The sequence below is a fragment of the Pseudophryne corroboree genome, chromosome 2, assembly GCF_028390025.1.
Source record: "Pseudophryne corroboree isolate aPseCor3 chromosome 2, aPseCor3.hap2, whole genome shotgun sequence".
Lineage (NCBI taxonomy): Eukaryota > Metazoa > Chordata > Amphibia > Anura > Myobatrachidae > Pseudophryne > Pseudophryne corroboree.
Window position 1 is genome coordinate 353,742,620 of NC_086445.1, and position 14,781 is coordinate 353,757,400.

At 46.9% G+C, this 14,781-nt stretch overlaps 1 pseudogene; it reads right to left on the reverse strand.

Moving 5' to 3' along the window:
- Positions 1-11,549: 11,549 nt before the first annotated feature.
- On the reverse strand, positions 11,550-11,668 carry LOC135051482 (5S ribosomal RNA; annotated as a pseudogene).
- Between the last annotated feature and the right edge of the window lie 3,113 nt (positions 11,669-14,781).

A 14,781-nucleotide genomic window follows, 5' to 3' on the forward strand; every position in this document is an offset into this window, starting at 1 on the left:
GATGCTTTTTTTACCGCACTGGGCATGTTGTATGATGACCCTGACAAGACGGCCTCAGCCGAGGCTCAGATTTCGATCCTTAAGCAAGGGCGAAGGCCAGTTGAGGTTTATTGTACAGAGTTTCGGAGGTTGGCCCATGATACCCAGTGGAATGACCCAGCCCTGAGACACCAGTACCGAAGAGGTCTTTCTAACCAGTTAAAAGACCAACTGGTACAATATCCCTTGCCTGATAGCTTGGATCAGCTCATGCAGTTATCCATTCGGGTGGATAGACGGCTGAGAGAGCGCAGGCTTGAAAGGGAGACCGAGGTTTCCTTCTTTCCCAAGGGAACCTCAGACTCTGAGGAATTTTCCGAGGAGCCTATGCAGATTGGGGCTACCCGCCTCTCCTCGCGTGAGAAGACGCGGAGGAGACAGCAGGGGTTATGTTTGTACTGTGGGAATAAAGGTCATGTGGTAGTATCATGCCCAGAAAAGCCGGAAAACTTCAGGGCCTGAGGGTGATGGGAAATATCCTGTCAGGCCAGAAGTCAGAATTTCCCAAGAAGACTTTTATCATTCCGGTGACCTTGAAGATCCTCGGTCAAACTGTCAAGACTGAGGCCTTTGTGGACAGTGGGGCCGACGGGGTTTTTATGGACCGCCAATTCGCCCTGAAACACTCTGTTCCCTTAGTACCCTTGGCATCGGAAATTGAGATTTGTGGGTTAAACGGGGAACCATTATCCCAGGGTAAAATTACCTCTTGCACTAGCCAGATTTCTTTGTTTATTGGAGCCACACACTCTGAAAAATTGTCCTTTTATGTGACTGTCTGTACTTTTGCCCCATTGGTGTTGGGGTTACCCTGGTTAAGGGCCCACAATCCTCAATTTGACTGGGTCTCTGGGGAGATTCTTAGTTGGGGTACTGATTGTTTCAGGAGTTGCTTGAGCCTTCCAGTCAGGCTTTCGCAGCTAAGTTTGCCAGGATTGCCAGGATGTTATGCAGATTTTGCGGACGTGTTCTCCAAAAGAGTTGCAGAGGTACTACCTCCCCATCGCCCCTATGACTGTGCCATTGATTTGTTGCCGAATGCTAAGCTTCCCAAGAGCAGGTTTTACTCCCTGTCACGTCCTGAGACTCAGGCTATGGCAGAGTACATTCAGGAGAAGTTGGCTAAGGGATTTATCAGACCTTCACAGTCTCCAGTTGGGTCGGGGTTCTTCTTCGTGGGTAAAAAGGACGGTTCGTTGCGACCCTGCATCGACTTCAGGGAATTGAACCGTATCACGATTAAAAACTCATACCCACTGCCTCTCATTTCGGTCTTGTTTGACCAGCTTCGTACTGCCACCATTTTTTCTAAGATTGACCTACGCGGTGCGTACAATCTAATCCGAATAAGAGAGGGGGATGAATGGAAGACTGCCTTTAATACCCACTCAGGGCATTATGAATATTTGGTGATGCCTTTTGGGCTCTGTAATGCCCCGGCAGTCTTCCAGGACTTCATGAACGATATGCTCAGGGAATATTTGGATAGATTCTTAGTTGTATACTTAGATGACATCCTAATCTTCTCCCATTCCCTGGAGGAACATCGGAAGCATGTACGCTTAGTCCTCCAGAAACTCAGAGACCACCGGCTTGAGGCGAAGCTGGAGAAGTGCGAATTTGAAGTTCAGCAAATCGCATTTCTAGGATATATTATCTCCCCAGAAGGTTTCCAAATGGAGGGTTCCAAGGTACAGGCAGTCCTGGATTGGGTGCAGCCCACTAGTTTGAAGGCGCTTCAGCGTTTCCTGGGCTTTGCGAATGTTTATAGACGATTTATCGCTGGATTTTCGTCTATAGTGGCGCCCTTGGTGGCACTCACTAAGAAAGGGGCGGATGTTGCTCACTGGTCTTGTGAGGCCAAAGCGGCTTTTGCCCGTCTCAAAAGGGCATTTGTCTCGGCCAAGGTGCTGCGACACCCAGATCCAGAGCGTCCTTTTGTGGTGGAGGTGGATGCCTCTGAGATGGGTATTGGGGCAGTGCTCTCTCAGATGGGGGTGTCTGATAATCGCCTTCATCCCTGTGCTTACTTTTCCCGTAAATTTTCGCCTGCCGAGATGAATTATGACGTGGGTAACCGGGAATTGTTGGCTATTAAGGATGCACTCGAGGAGTGGAGACACTGGCTTGAGGGGGCTAAGTTTGTGGTCTCAATTCTCACCGACCATAAGAATTTGGCATATTTAGAGTCAGCGAAACGCCTCAATGCCAGGCAGGCACGATGGGCTTTGTTTTTTGCTCGCTTTAATTTTTTGATAACATATCGCCCTGGGTCAAAAAACATCAAGGCTGATGCGCTCTCGCGGAGTTTTGCTCCAATCCAGGAGACCACCGAGGAGCCATTGCCCATTGTGTCCCCATCATGTATTAAAGTGGGCATTACCGAGGACCTCTTGTCATTAGTCCTTAGAGCACAGGAGCAGGCTCCTCCAGACCTTCCGGTAGGTCTTTTGTTTGTGCCTCCTAGGTTAAGACAGCGAGTGTTCCTGGAATTCCATGCCAAGAAGTCGGCAGGTCACCCGGGTATTGCCAGAACTCGGGAGTTGCTATCTAGGTCGGTGTGGTGGCCCTCGGTGGCTAGGGACGTGGATCAGTGGGTTCGGGCATGTGACATCTGTGCCCGAAATAAGACTCCTAGAGGGGTTCCTGTTGGCCCATTACATCCACTCTCTATTCCATCTAAGCCATGGACCCACATTTCAATGGATTTTGTGGTGGACTTGCCCAAATCCTCGGGGATGACAGCCATCTGGGTTGTTGTTGACAGGTTTTCGAAGATGGCGCACTTCGTTCCATTGGTTGGGCTGCCATCGGCCAGACGCCTGTCTGAATTATTTATGCTGCATGTTGTGCGCCTCCACGGGTTGCCACTTGATGTGGTCTCTGACCGCGGATCCCAGTTTGTGGCCAAATTCTGGAGGGCATTTTGTTCCGATCTCCAGATTTCTGTGAGCTTGTCGTCAGGCTACCATCCGCAGTCTAATGGGCAGACTGAAAGGGTGAACCAGTCCTTGGAGCAGTTCCTCAGGTGTTATGTCTCCAAGTGTCAGACTGACTGGGTTGCTCATCTGTCCATGGCGGAGTTTGCCTATAACAACGCGGCTCACTCTGCTACAGGGATCTCTCCCTTCCTTTGTGTGTATGGGCATCATCCTAAGGCCAATTCTTTTGACCCCCAGGACTCCACGCCTGGTGGTTCCTCTGTGGTTTCGGTCCTTAGAGGTATTTGGAGGAAAGTGAAGAAAGCCCTTGTGTCTGTGTCATTAGTGACCAAAAGGGTTTTTGATAAGCGGAAAAGACCCTGCAGCTTCAAATTAGGAGACTTCGTCTGGTTGTCTACCAAGAATTTGAAGTTGAGACAGCCATCTTATAAGTTAGGCCCCCGGTTCATCGGTTCTTATAAGATCACTAGGGTTATCAATCCGGTGGCATTTCAGTTAGATCTACCCCGTTCCTTGGGTATCAATAAAACATTTCATTGTTCCCTTTTAAAACGGACGATTAGTAATCCTTCTTCCAGTGGAAGACCTTCCCCTCTTCTGATACGTGGCCAGAGGGAGTTTGTTGTTGAAAGGATTCTTGACTCCAAGATGGTTCGGGGTCGGCTGTCATTTTTGGTGCACTGGAAGGGGTATGGCCCGGAGGAGCGGTCGTGGGTGCGCAGTTGTGATCTTCATGCCCCCAGACTGTTACGCTCTTTCTTCTCGCAGTTCCCCGATAAACCCGGTGGTAGGGGTTCTTTGACCCCTCGTCAGAGGGGGGGTACTGTTAGGGTCTCCTGCTCTGTGCTGCCACATCGTCATGGCAACCGGGAGACAAGTGCTAGCGGAGTAACCTGAGCGTAGCTGATACTCCGGTTCGGGTCTTTTGCTGTGCAGTGGTTACAGGCTCTGTGCACGGCAGGGGATCCGGTGCTGGTTTTTGTGCTCACAGTCTGTGAGGTCTGAGTGGGGCGTGGACAGCACCTGCTATATAAACCCTCTTCTCAGGTTAGGCAGATGCTGCTGAATCTTTGTTGGTTAGTCAGTTCCTGAAAGCTAGCTAGTACTGTGTAAACTTTGTATTTGTTTGTTGCTTACTGCAAATAGGCCTTGGGATTTGGTATTACACTCTGCCAATCCAGACCTAGCAGTAAGACTGGAGTCAGTCGTTTAACCTGCTGGGGTTCTTTTGCTACTCTGTGAACCTAGCAAGTTTGCGGCTGTATTCTCAGACTTGCCTGCCAAAATCCTTTCTCACTGTGCAAGGTGTTCAGGTGTCAGTTTAGTGGCAGTAAGCTGAACCAGTGCACTGCAAGTGAGGACTAGGATTGTGGAGACTCTCCTTGTGTCTATTATTCCATCTCTGACCAAGGAGTTTACTGCCACACCCATTGGTAACCCTTTAGGGTTTTGCTGTTGCCCTTAGCAACAGCATTTCGGGTTCTCTACGTATTAAATCAGAACATCTCGCTTCTTTCCATCTGAGCGTTCCTAATACTAGGGAGACACCCAGTTTCTTAGCCTTTGGGCTTCTCTGTTCACTTTGTGTTTATTTTGTTACCCTATCACCTTCTATGTATGTAATGTCATATTCCCCAGTCTGTCTGTGAGTTCATTTGTTTTGCATCCCTCTCCGTTCAGACACCAGTACATTCCTGCTGGCACTGGTGTGCATAACAGAACACCGCACCACCGCCAATGCAAACACAGAGGAGGCCTGCTAAAGCCAACGCTGCAGGCAACACAGACTACAGCCCGGCCCTGGCTCGCTGAGCCAACCTCAGGAGGCACTTAACCGGTAAGAAATGGCGTCTAGTTACCCAGATCGTGACAGCCATACACTGTGAAATATGTCACATCAGTGTACGGCCATGATATCTATGGGTTCAGACTGTCCGATACAATGTCTGTCAGTCCGATATACATTTTAGCTGACAATGTATAACTGATCTTAACTGATCTGCACCAAATCAGACTTTCCTACCAACAATCTACTTTGAATGCAATGGTTTCATTTATTTTTTATGTAAAATAATTCAGGCCTTCCCTGCAGACACTACATATTCAATTTAGCAACACCCAGTTTGGTCACCAAAGTACTATGCCACAAAAATCTAGCCATGTCCTTCTATTCCTATTATATGTTTAGTCCATAAAACAGCAAAACCTTCTTTTGGCTGGTGAGCAAGGTATGCAATTGCACACTTGGGGGAACAGCATGAAATGCTGCATCCCTTTCCAATTTGAAAACCTTTTAGCTAGAAGACTCCATTGATGATGATGTGCAAATATTGGGTAATGGTAATTATACTGATGATGATGATGATAATAATAATAATAATAATAATAATAATAAATACAGATTAGAAGAATGCTTCTATGAGCTTTGTTTGAGGCTCTCATCTATGATTGGGTTTACCAAACCTACACAACTATGATATTATATCTATTTTGTTTTATCTTATGCTAGTTTTAGCACAACATTCAAGGAGGAGCAAGGGTACCTAGTATATATTGGTCGAGATTTAATGACGTCCAAGTTGGCCGGAGGTGCAGGTTCCCGGCTGAACTCAGACTTTGGCCCTCATTCCGAGTTGTTCGCTCGGTATTTTTCATCGCATCGCAGTGAAAATCCGCTTAGTACGCATGCGCAATGTTCGCACTGCGACTGCGCCAAGTAACTTTACTATGATGAAAGCATTTTTACTCACGGCTTTTTCTTCGCTCCGGCGATCATAATGTGATTGACAGGAAATGGGTGTTACTGGGCGGAAACACGGCGTTTCAGGGGCGTGTGGCTGAAAACGCTACCGTTTCCGGAAAAAACGCAGGAGTGGCCGGGGAAACGGTGGGAGTGCCTGGGCGAACGCTGGGTGTGTTTGTGACGTCAACCAGGAACGACAAGCACTGAAATGATCGCACAGGCAGAGTAAGTCTGGAGCTACTCTGAAACTGCTAAGTAGTTAGTAATCGCAATATTGCGAATACATCGGTCGCAATTTTATGAAGCTAAGATTCACTCCCAGTAGGCGGCGGCTTAGCGTGTGTAACTCTGCTAAATTCGCCTTGCGACCGATCAACTCGGAATGAGGGCCTTTGTACATGATTGCTGCATTAAAAAAAAAAAATAATGTCCAAGTTTGGCCGGGAACCCACACCTCTGGCCAACTCGGACTTCATTACATCTGGCCCATGGTCTTATAATACCATACATAAGTGACATTAATATGTCATAATATGTTAATAGTAATACATAAATTATGTTAATATGTCATAAGAATACATATAAAATCCTGGGACATACAGTATATAACAGTAAGTTCTTATATCATCACGTCAATGTTTAAAGGAAAAATAATGAAGCCGTACTGTAAATGGTTACAGAGAAGTTAACTCGGCATACAGCTTTATGCTTTTACATGATTAAAGAACTTGGGTGACTTGTAATCCTATATAGTAAAAAATAAATAAACAGTACTTGGCACCAAATCTTCAGCTGGCAACATATATACCTAACTAGGCTGCTGCTTCTTGGTAAAAATAAGAATTTACTCACCGGTAATTCTATTTCTCGTAGTCCGTAGTGGATGCTGGGAACTCCGTAAGAACCATGGGGAATAGACGGGCTCCGCAGGAGACTGGGCACTCTAAAAAAAGATTAGGTACTATCTGGTGTGCACTGGCTCCTCCCTCTATGCCCCTCCTCCAGACCTCAGTTAGGGAAACTGTGCCCGGAAGAGCTGACATTACAAGGAAAGAAAATTTTGAATCCAGGGTAAGACCCATACCAGCCACACCAATCACACCGTACAACTTGTGATAACCTTACCCAGTTAACAGTATGAACAACAACTGAGCCTCACTCAACGGATGGCTCATAACAATAACCCTTATTTAAGCAATAACTATATACACGTATTGCAGAGAGTCCGCACTTGGGACGGGCGCCCAGCATCCACTCTGGACTACGAGAAATAGAATTACCGGTGAGTAAATTCTTATTTTCTCTGACGTCCTAGTGGATGCTGGGAACTCCATAAGGACCATGGGGATTATACCAAAGCTCCCAAACGGGCGGGAGAGTGCGGATGACTCTGCAGCACCGAATGAGCAAACACAAGGTCCTCCTCAGCCAGGGTATCAAACTTGTAGAACTTTGCAAATGTGTTTGAACCCGACCAAGTAGCAGCTCGGCAAAGCTGTAATGCCGAGACCCCTCAGGCAGCCGCCCAAGAAGAGCCCACCTTCCTTGTGGAATGGGCTTTTACCGATTTTGGATGCGGCAATCCAGCCGCAGAATGAGCCTGCTGAATCGTGCTACAGATCCAGTGAGCAATAGTTTGCTTTGAAGCACCCAGCTTGTTGGGTGCATGCAAGATAAACAGCGAGTTAGTCTTCCTGACTCCAGCCGTTCTGGAAACATATATTTTCAAAGCCCTGACTACGTCCAGCAACTTGGAGTCCTCCAAGTCCCGAGTAGCCGCAGGCACCACAATAGGTTGGTTCAAATGAAACGATGACACCACCTTTGGGAGAAATTGGGGACGAGTCCTCAATTCTGCCCTGTCCATATGGAAGATCAGATAAGGGCTTTTACATGACAAAGCCGCCAATTCCGACACACGCCTAGCCGATGCTAAGGCCAACAGCATGACCACTTTCCACGTGAGATACTTTAGTTCCACGGTCTTAAGTGGCTCAAACCAGTGGGATTTCAGGAAATCCAACACGACGTTAAGATCCCAGGGTGCCACTGGTGGCACAAAAGGGGGCTGAATATGCAGCACTCCCTTAACAAATGTCTGAACCTCAGGCAGTGAAGCCAGTTCTTTTTGAAAGAAAGTGGATAGGGCCGAAATCTGGACCTTTATGGACCCCAATTTTAGGCCCATAGTCACCCCTGACTGTAGAAAGTGCAAGGAATCGACCCAGCTGGAATTCCTCTGTAGGGGCCTTCCTGGCCTCACACCAAGCAACATACTTCCGCCATATACGGTGATAATGTTTTGCTGTCACGTCTTTCCTAGCTTTTATCAGCGTAGGAATAACTTTTTCCGCTAGGATCCGGCGTTCAACCGCCATGCCGTCAAACGCAGCCGCGGTAAGTCTTGGAACAGACAGGGCCCTTGTTGCAGCAAGTCCTGTCTGAGAGGCAGAGGCCATGGGTCCTCTGTGCGCATTTCTTGCAGTTCCGGGTACCAAGTCCTTCTTGGCCAGTCCGGAACAATGAGTATTGTTCTTATTCCTCTCTTTCTTACTATTCTCAGTACTTTTGGTATGAGAGGAAGAGGAGGAAACACATATACCGACTGGTACACCCACGGTGTCACTAGGGCGTCCACAGCTATCGCCTGAGGATCCCTTGACCTGGCGCAATATCTTTTTAGCTTTTTGTTGAGGCGGGTTGCCATCATGTCCACCTGTGGCAGTTCCCATCGGTTTGCAATCAGTTGGAAGACTTCCCGATGAAGTCCCCACTCTCCCGGGTGGAGGTCGTGTCTGCTGAGGAAGTCTGCTTCCCAGTTGTCCACTCCCGGAATGAACACTGCCGACAGTGCTTGCACGTGATTCTCCGCCCATCGAAGAATCTTTGTGGCTTCCGCCATTGCCATCCTGCTTCGTGTGCCGCCCTGGCGGTTTACATGGGCGACCGCCGTGATGTTGTCTGACTGAATCAGTACTGGCCGGTTTCGAAGCAGGGGCTCTGCTTGACTCAGGGCGTTGTAAATGGCCCTTAATTCCAGTATATTTATGTGTAGAGAAGTCTCCAGACTTGACCACAGCCCTTGGAAGTTTCTTCCCTGAGTGACTGCCCCCCACCCTCGGAGGCTTGCATCCGTGGTCACCAGGACCCAGTCCTGTATGCCGAACCTGCAGCCCTCGAGAAGGTGAGCACTCTGCAGCCACCACAGAAGAGACACCCTGGCCCTGGGGGACAGGGTAATCAGCCGATGCATCTGAAGATGCGATCCGGACCACTTGTCCAACAGATCCCACTGAAAGATCCTTGCATGGAACCTGCCGAAGGGAATGGCTTCGTATGAAGCCACCATCTTTCCCAGGACTCGCGTGCAGTGATGCACCGATACCTGTTTTGGTTTTAGGAGGTCCCTGACCAGAGATGCTAATTCCTGGGCCTTCTCCACCTGGAGAAACACCTTCTTCTGTTCTGTGTCCAGAATCATGCCCAGGAAAAGCAGACGCGTCGTAGGAATCAGCTGCGACTTTGGAACATTCAGAATCCAGCCGTGCTGTAGTAACACTTCCTGAGAGAGTGTTACGCTGATCAACAACTGCTCCCTGGACCTCGCCTTTATGAGGAGATCGTCCAAGTACGGGATAATTATAACTCCCTTCTGCCAAAGGAGTATCATCATTTCGGCCATTACCTTGGTAAATATTCTCGGTGCCGTGGACAGGCCAAACGGCAACGTCTGGAACTGGTAATGACAGTCCTGTACCACAAATCTGAGGTACTCCTGGTGAGGTGGGTAAATGGGGACATGCAAGTAAGCATCTTTGATGTCCAGCGACACCATAAAATCCCCCTCTTCCAGGCTTGCAATAACCGCTCTGAGCGATTCCATTTTGAACTTGAATTTCTTTATATAAGTGTTCAAGGACTTTAGATTCAGAATGGGCCTCACCGAATCGTCCAGTTTCGGTACCACAAACCTTGTGGAATAGTAACCCCTTCCCTGTTGAAGGAGGGGGACCCTGACAGTCACTTGCTGGAGGTACAGCTTGTGAATTGCTGCCAGCACTACCTCCCTTTCCATGGGGGAAGCTGGCAAGGCTGATTTGAGGTAACGGCGGGGGGGAGTCGCTTCGAATTCCAGCTTGTATCCTTGAGATACAATTTGTATAGCCCAGAGATCCACCTGTGAACGAATCCACTGGCTGCTGAAGTTTCAGAGACGCGCCCCCACCGCACCTGGCTCCGCCTGTGGAGCCCCAACGTCATGCAGTGACTTAGTGGAAGCAGGGGAGGACTTTTGTTCCTGGGAACTTGCTGCATGGTGCAGCTTCTTACCTCTACCCCTACCTCTGGCAAGAAAGGATGCACCCCTGACCCTCTTGCCTTTTTGGGAACGAAAGGACTGCATTTGATAATACGGTGCTTTCTTAGGCTGTGAGGAAACCTGAGGCAAGAAAGTGGACTTTCCAGCTGTCGCTGTAGACACGAGGTCCGACAGACCGTCCCCAAACAACTCCTCACCCTTATAAGGCAAAACCTCCATGTGTTTTTTAGAATCAGCATCTCCTGTCCATTGCCGAGTCCATAAGACCCTCCTGGCAGAAATGGACATAGCATTCATTCTAGAGCCCAGCAGGCAAATGTCCCTCTGAGCATCTCGCATATATAAGACGACGTCTTTGATATGGCCCAGGGTTAGCAAAACAGTATCTCTGTCGAGGGAATCTATGTCGTCTAACAGAGTATCTGTCCACGCTGCTACAGCACTACACATCCAGGCTGAAGCAATAGCAGGTCTCAGTAGAGTACCAGAGTGTGTATATACTGACTTCAGGATAGCTTCCTGCTTTCTATCCGCAGGCTCCTTTAAGGCGGCCGTATCCTGAGACGGCAGGGCCACCTTTTTAGATAAGCGTGTCAGCGCCTTGTCCACCCTAGGGGATGTTTCCCAACGTAACCTGTCCGTTGGCGGGAAAGGGTACGCCATCAGTAACCTCTTAGAAATCACTAATTTCTTATCAGGGGAACTCCACGCTTCTTCACACAATTCATTTAATTCATCAGATGGGGGAAAAGTCACTGGCTGCTTTTTCTCCCCAAACATATAAACCCTCTTGGTATTAACCGGGTTACTTATACGAAAAGGAGGGTTTTTGATCCTGCACCGACCTAGATTCAAAGTACGACAGTGATAATATAAAGACCAAAGATGGACAATATTGTTTAGGCAATTCCTATCAGTCCGTGTGGTGGTGCGCCAAGAGTCAAAAAATAGGAGAAAACAGGTATGTACGTAAAGCAAAAAGTATGACTTTTGTGTGGGCGCACTCTTCAGTTAACTAGATGAAAATTGATAGTATCTAAAAGTTGATATAATCTTTATTTCTACTTTCTAAAATACTCTAAGAAACAGAACAAACTAAATGATGTTTGGACAGGTATTAGTGTCCCTAGTGGAGAGAAAGGTCTCCCGGGATAGAAATAAAATGTTCAGATCTTATTATGCCTGGATAATGCAAATCGGAAGGTGGCTATATGTTAAGCTGCTTCCGTCTGCTCAAGATCTGTACAAACTGTGTTTGTATTGATGCAGCCCTAAATTGGGTTTATTCGTGAGTGGGAGAGCCCAAACACTGGATACCAATTCTATTAAGCACCACTATAGTATTAATGCAGCCCTAAATTGGGTTAATTCGTGAGTGGGAGAGCCCAAACACTGAATAATAATTCTATTAAACACCACTGTCAAAGTAAGAGGAGGAAAAATAGAGGGGAGAATGAGTGTAAGTGGTGATACTGCTGTTGGTGTGATTTCCACAGGAAACGGAGTCTTCCTACTTCACTGGGTATTCCCTAGTGGTCACCCATCTAGGTACTAACTCAGCCCACCTAGGTTTAGCTTCCAAGATCGGACGAGATTGGGCGTGAACGTAGGGGTATGGTCGTAGGAATGTTTAGTCCTATGGCACCAATGAGAGTGCACGGAGAACGGAAGTGAACAAGCCCGTAACCGGGTGAAACGCGTTTTCCTTGCGGGCACTTTACCTACCTGACATCTGTTCCTTATGGGCACCTTACTGATCTGACAACTGGATGGGTGATATTAGATGCTTTTTCAACAATTTTTTGTACCTGTCCTAACTTACAAAAAATTCATATTCTTTTCGCTTTAGAAATTATCCGTCTTCCAGCTTCTGTTCTTCTGGCTCTGCAAAGGGGACGGCGGCGCGGCTCCGGGAACAGACGATCGAGGACAGGTGCCTGTGTTCGAACCCTCTGGAGCTAATGGTGTCCAGTAGCCTAAGAAGCACAAGCTAGCTGCAAGCAGGTAGGTTTGCTTCTCTCCCCTTAGTCCCACGTAGCAGTGAGTCTGTTGCCAGCAGAAGCTCACTGAAAATAAAAAACCTAATAAATAATACTTTCTTTTCTAGTAAGCTCAGGAGAGCCCACTAGGAGCACCCAGCTCTGGCCGGGCACAGATTCTAACTGAGGTCTGGAGGAGGGGCATAGAGGGAGGAGCCAATGCACACCAGATAGTACCTAATATTTTTTTAGAGTGCCCAGTCTCCTGCGGAGCCCGTCTATTACCCATGGTCCTTACGGAGTTCCCAGCATCCACTAGGACGTCAGAGAAAGGTTATTGCAGAACCTTATTAAATAGAAAGATAAATAGAAGTTGTGTAAACAGTAGTTATCAAGAAGCGCTGCTTAGTTAATTCTAATATAACAACCAGTTAGAATATATCTAATCATACAATCAATTTATTTGCAAACATATCTGCCCATATAAGGAGAATGCAATCAGTTTAGACATATACCTTTAAAAGGACAATTTTTTTAAAGTTAGCAACCACTGTATCACATTCGAAACAGATTAAGTCAGTAATGGCTAGTAATCATTCAGTCCGTCATACTTAAAGATTATTATTATTATTATTATAGCAAAGCTCCTTTATACTGCTCAGAGGTTTGATCACACATTAAAAGCATCATGCAAGCAAAGCTGGGCTGTGGAAACGTCCACTGTTGTGCGTAAGAAGCAAAGCTGGTCCTCCGAGTCCTACCTCCCTTAGATAGCACGTAACCATGTCTGAGGAAGCCGCTGAAAACCCTGAACGGTGAGACAGGGAAACATGCTACTTGATATAGGTATTGCTCCTAAAAATCCAAGCTGAAAAGGTTATTTTAAACTACTCACTGTTTTCGGACTCCTTTTGAATTTAAACCCCCTGTTGATGTTACATAAGAGAGGAAGGAGGACCATCTTTGTCTGTTATTGCCGCGCGATGTAGTTATGATCCTGGCGGTCGGTATCTCAGCAGTCAGCATACCGACGCCGGAATCCTGGCCGCCAAAATGCAGACAGGACCCAGGACTATTCCCACTCGTGGGTGTCCACTACACCCATAGAGTGGGAATAGAACCTGTGGTGAGCGCAGTGAGCCACCGAGCAGGCAGAGTGGTGAGCCAGCAAGGGGCTTCGTTGCACTCGCCCCCCTGTCTGCATTCTTGCGGTCGGGATCCCAACGTCCGTATGCTGACCGCCGGGATTCAGACCGCCGGTCACCCATACCGAACCCATTTCGACAACTAGTGGTTGATATTCAATTCAGATTTATCCTATAGGAAGCCTGCAATAAACAGTCTGTTGGACTCCATGCATATACAGCCCCCTATCTGTGCTATCTAAGGGAGGTAAGAGGACCGGCTTTGCTTCTTCTTCTTCTTCTTCTTCTTATTATTATTATTATTATTATTATTATCCTTTATATGGCACCACATGGGATTTGCAGTGCCCAATCACAGAGTACATAAACAAATAAGCAAAACAGGAAGACAGTGACTTACAGTTCAAGACAATATAGGACTTGTTCAGGGTATATAAACATAGCTGCGTCAGCAGACAACACTGACATAAGTATCAGGGCGCAGGAAACCAAGGGATTTGGTGCCCTCAAAGGGAGTATTGAAAAAAAGATAGGTTAAGTAAGAGACGTAAAAGCACATGAGGAAAGAGGGCCCTGCTCGTGAAAGCTTACATTCTACAGGGGATGGGCACACAGACAGGGGTGACACAAATGCGGTAGACTGTGAGCGTGAGCCACAGAGGGCTTAGGATGAGAGACGGCTGGGTTTGGTGAAGTAGTGGGTCTTGAGAGCCCGTTTGAAGTTTTGTAGAGGTGTAGAGTCTGAGGGGGAGCAGTGAACGTTTTCACAGCCCAGCTTTGCTTGGATGATGCTTTTAATGTGAGTGATGTGACTAACACTATGAGAAAGTGATCAAACCTCTGAGCAGCATGAAGGAGCTTTGCTATACTATATAATAAAAGGCTAACGCTGCTCCGCACCTCTATGGGGGAATTCAAGTCTTTTGCGTGCCGGCTGCCACTAGACAGCGCATTCAATTGTTGCTCCGGTCGGGTGCGCAGAGCTGCCTGTGATGACATTACAGTTATGGTGTTCCTTCATCTTTACGGGCTGGTAACTAGTAGTAACCATATAATTTGTACATGAACTTATTTGTATAGTACAGAAAAACTACAGTTAAGTGTTCATTTGTGCAATCAGATCTCTACAGATTATTATTGAGATTAAATTAATTCAGAGATCTAAACTTAATAAATAGCTGTGTGTAATAATGTATTCAACAATGTAATAACTTGCAGGATTTACAAACTGAAAAATGTGTGTAGTCTTGCAGCCATGTTTAAAAAAAATTCCTGTAAGAGTGTATAAACCATAAAGATATGCACATGTCTCACATTCACTGCTGTTTTCTGGTGATAAGAATGGACAAATGCTACTTGCCTGGAGGTTTTGTACTGAAGGGTTTGAAAGCAGTTACTAGGAATCTAATCTGCCTTTCACACAACATTTCTCTTTGTGACTGACTTGTTTACATTTTATTTCTTCTCAGGGGGCTATTTAAGACCGGTTGGCCACTCTCAACCTAGACCATGGCTATACAAAAAAAAGGGGGCACTCCAACGAGATACTTGTTGCCTCCACTATAATTTTTTAATGTACTGATATAGAGACTACATATTATGTAGCATACATAGT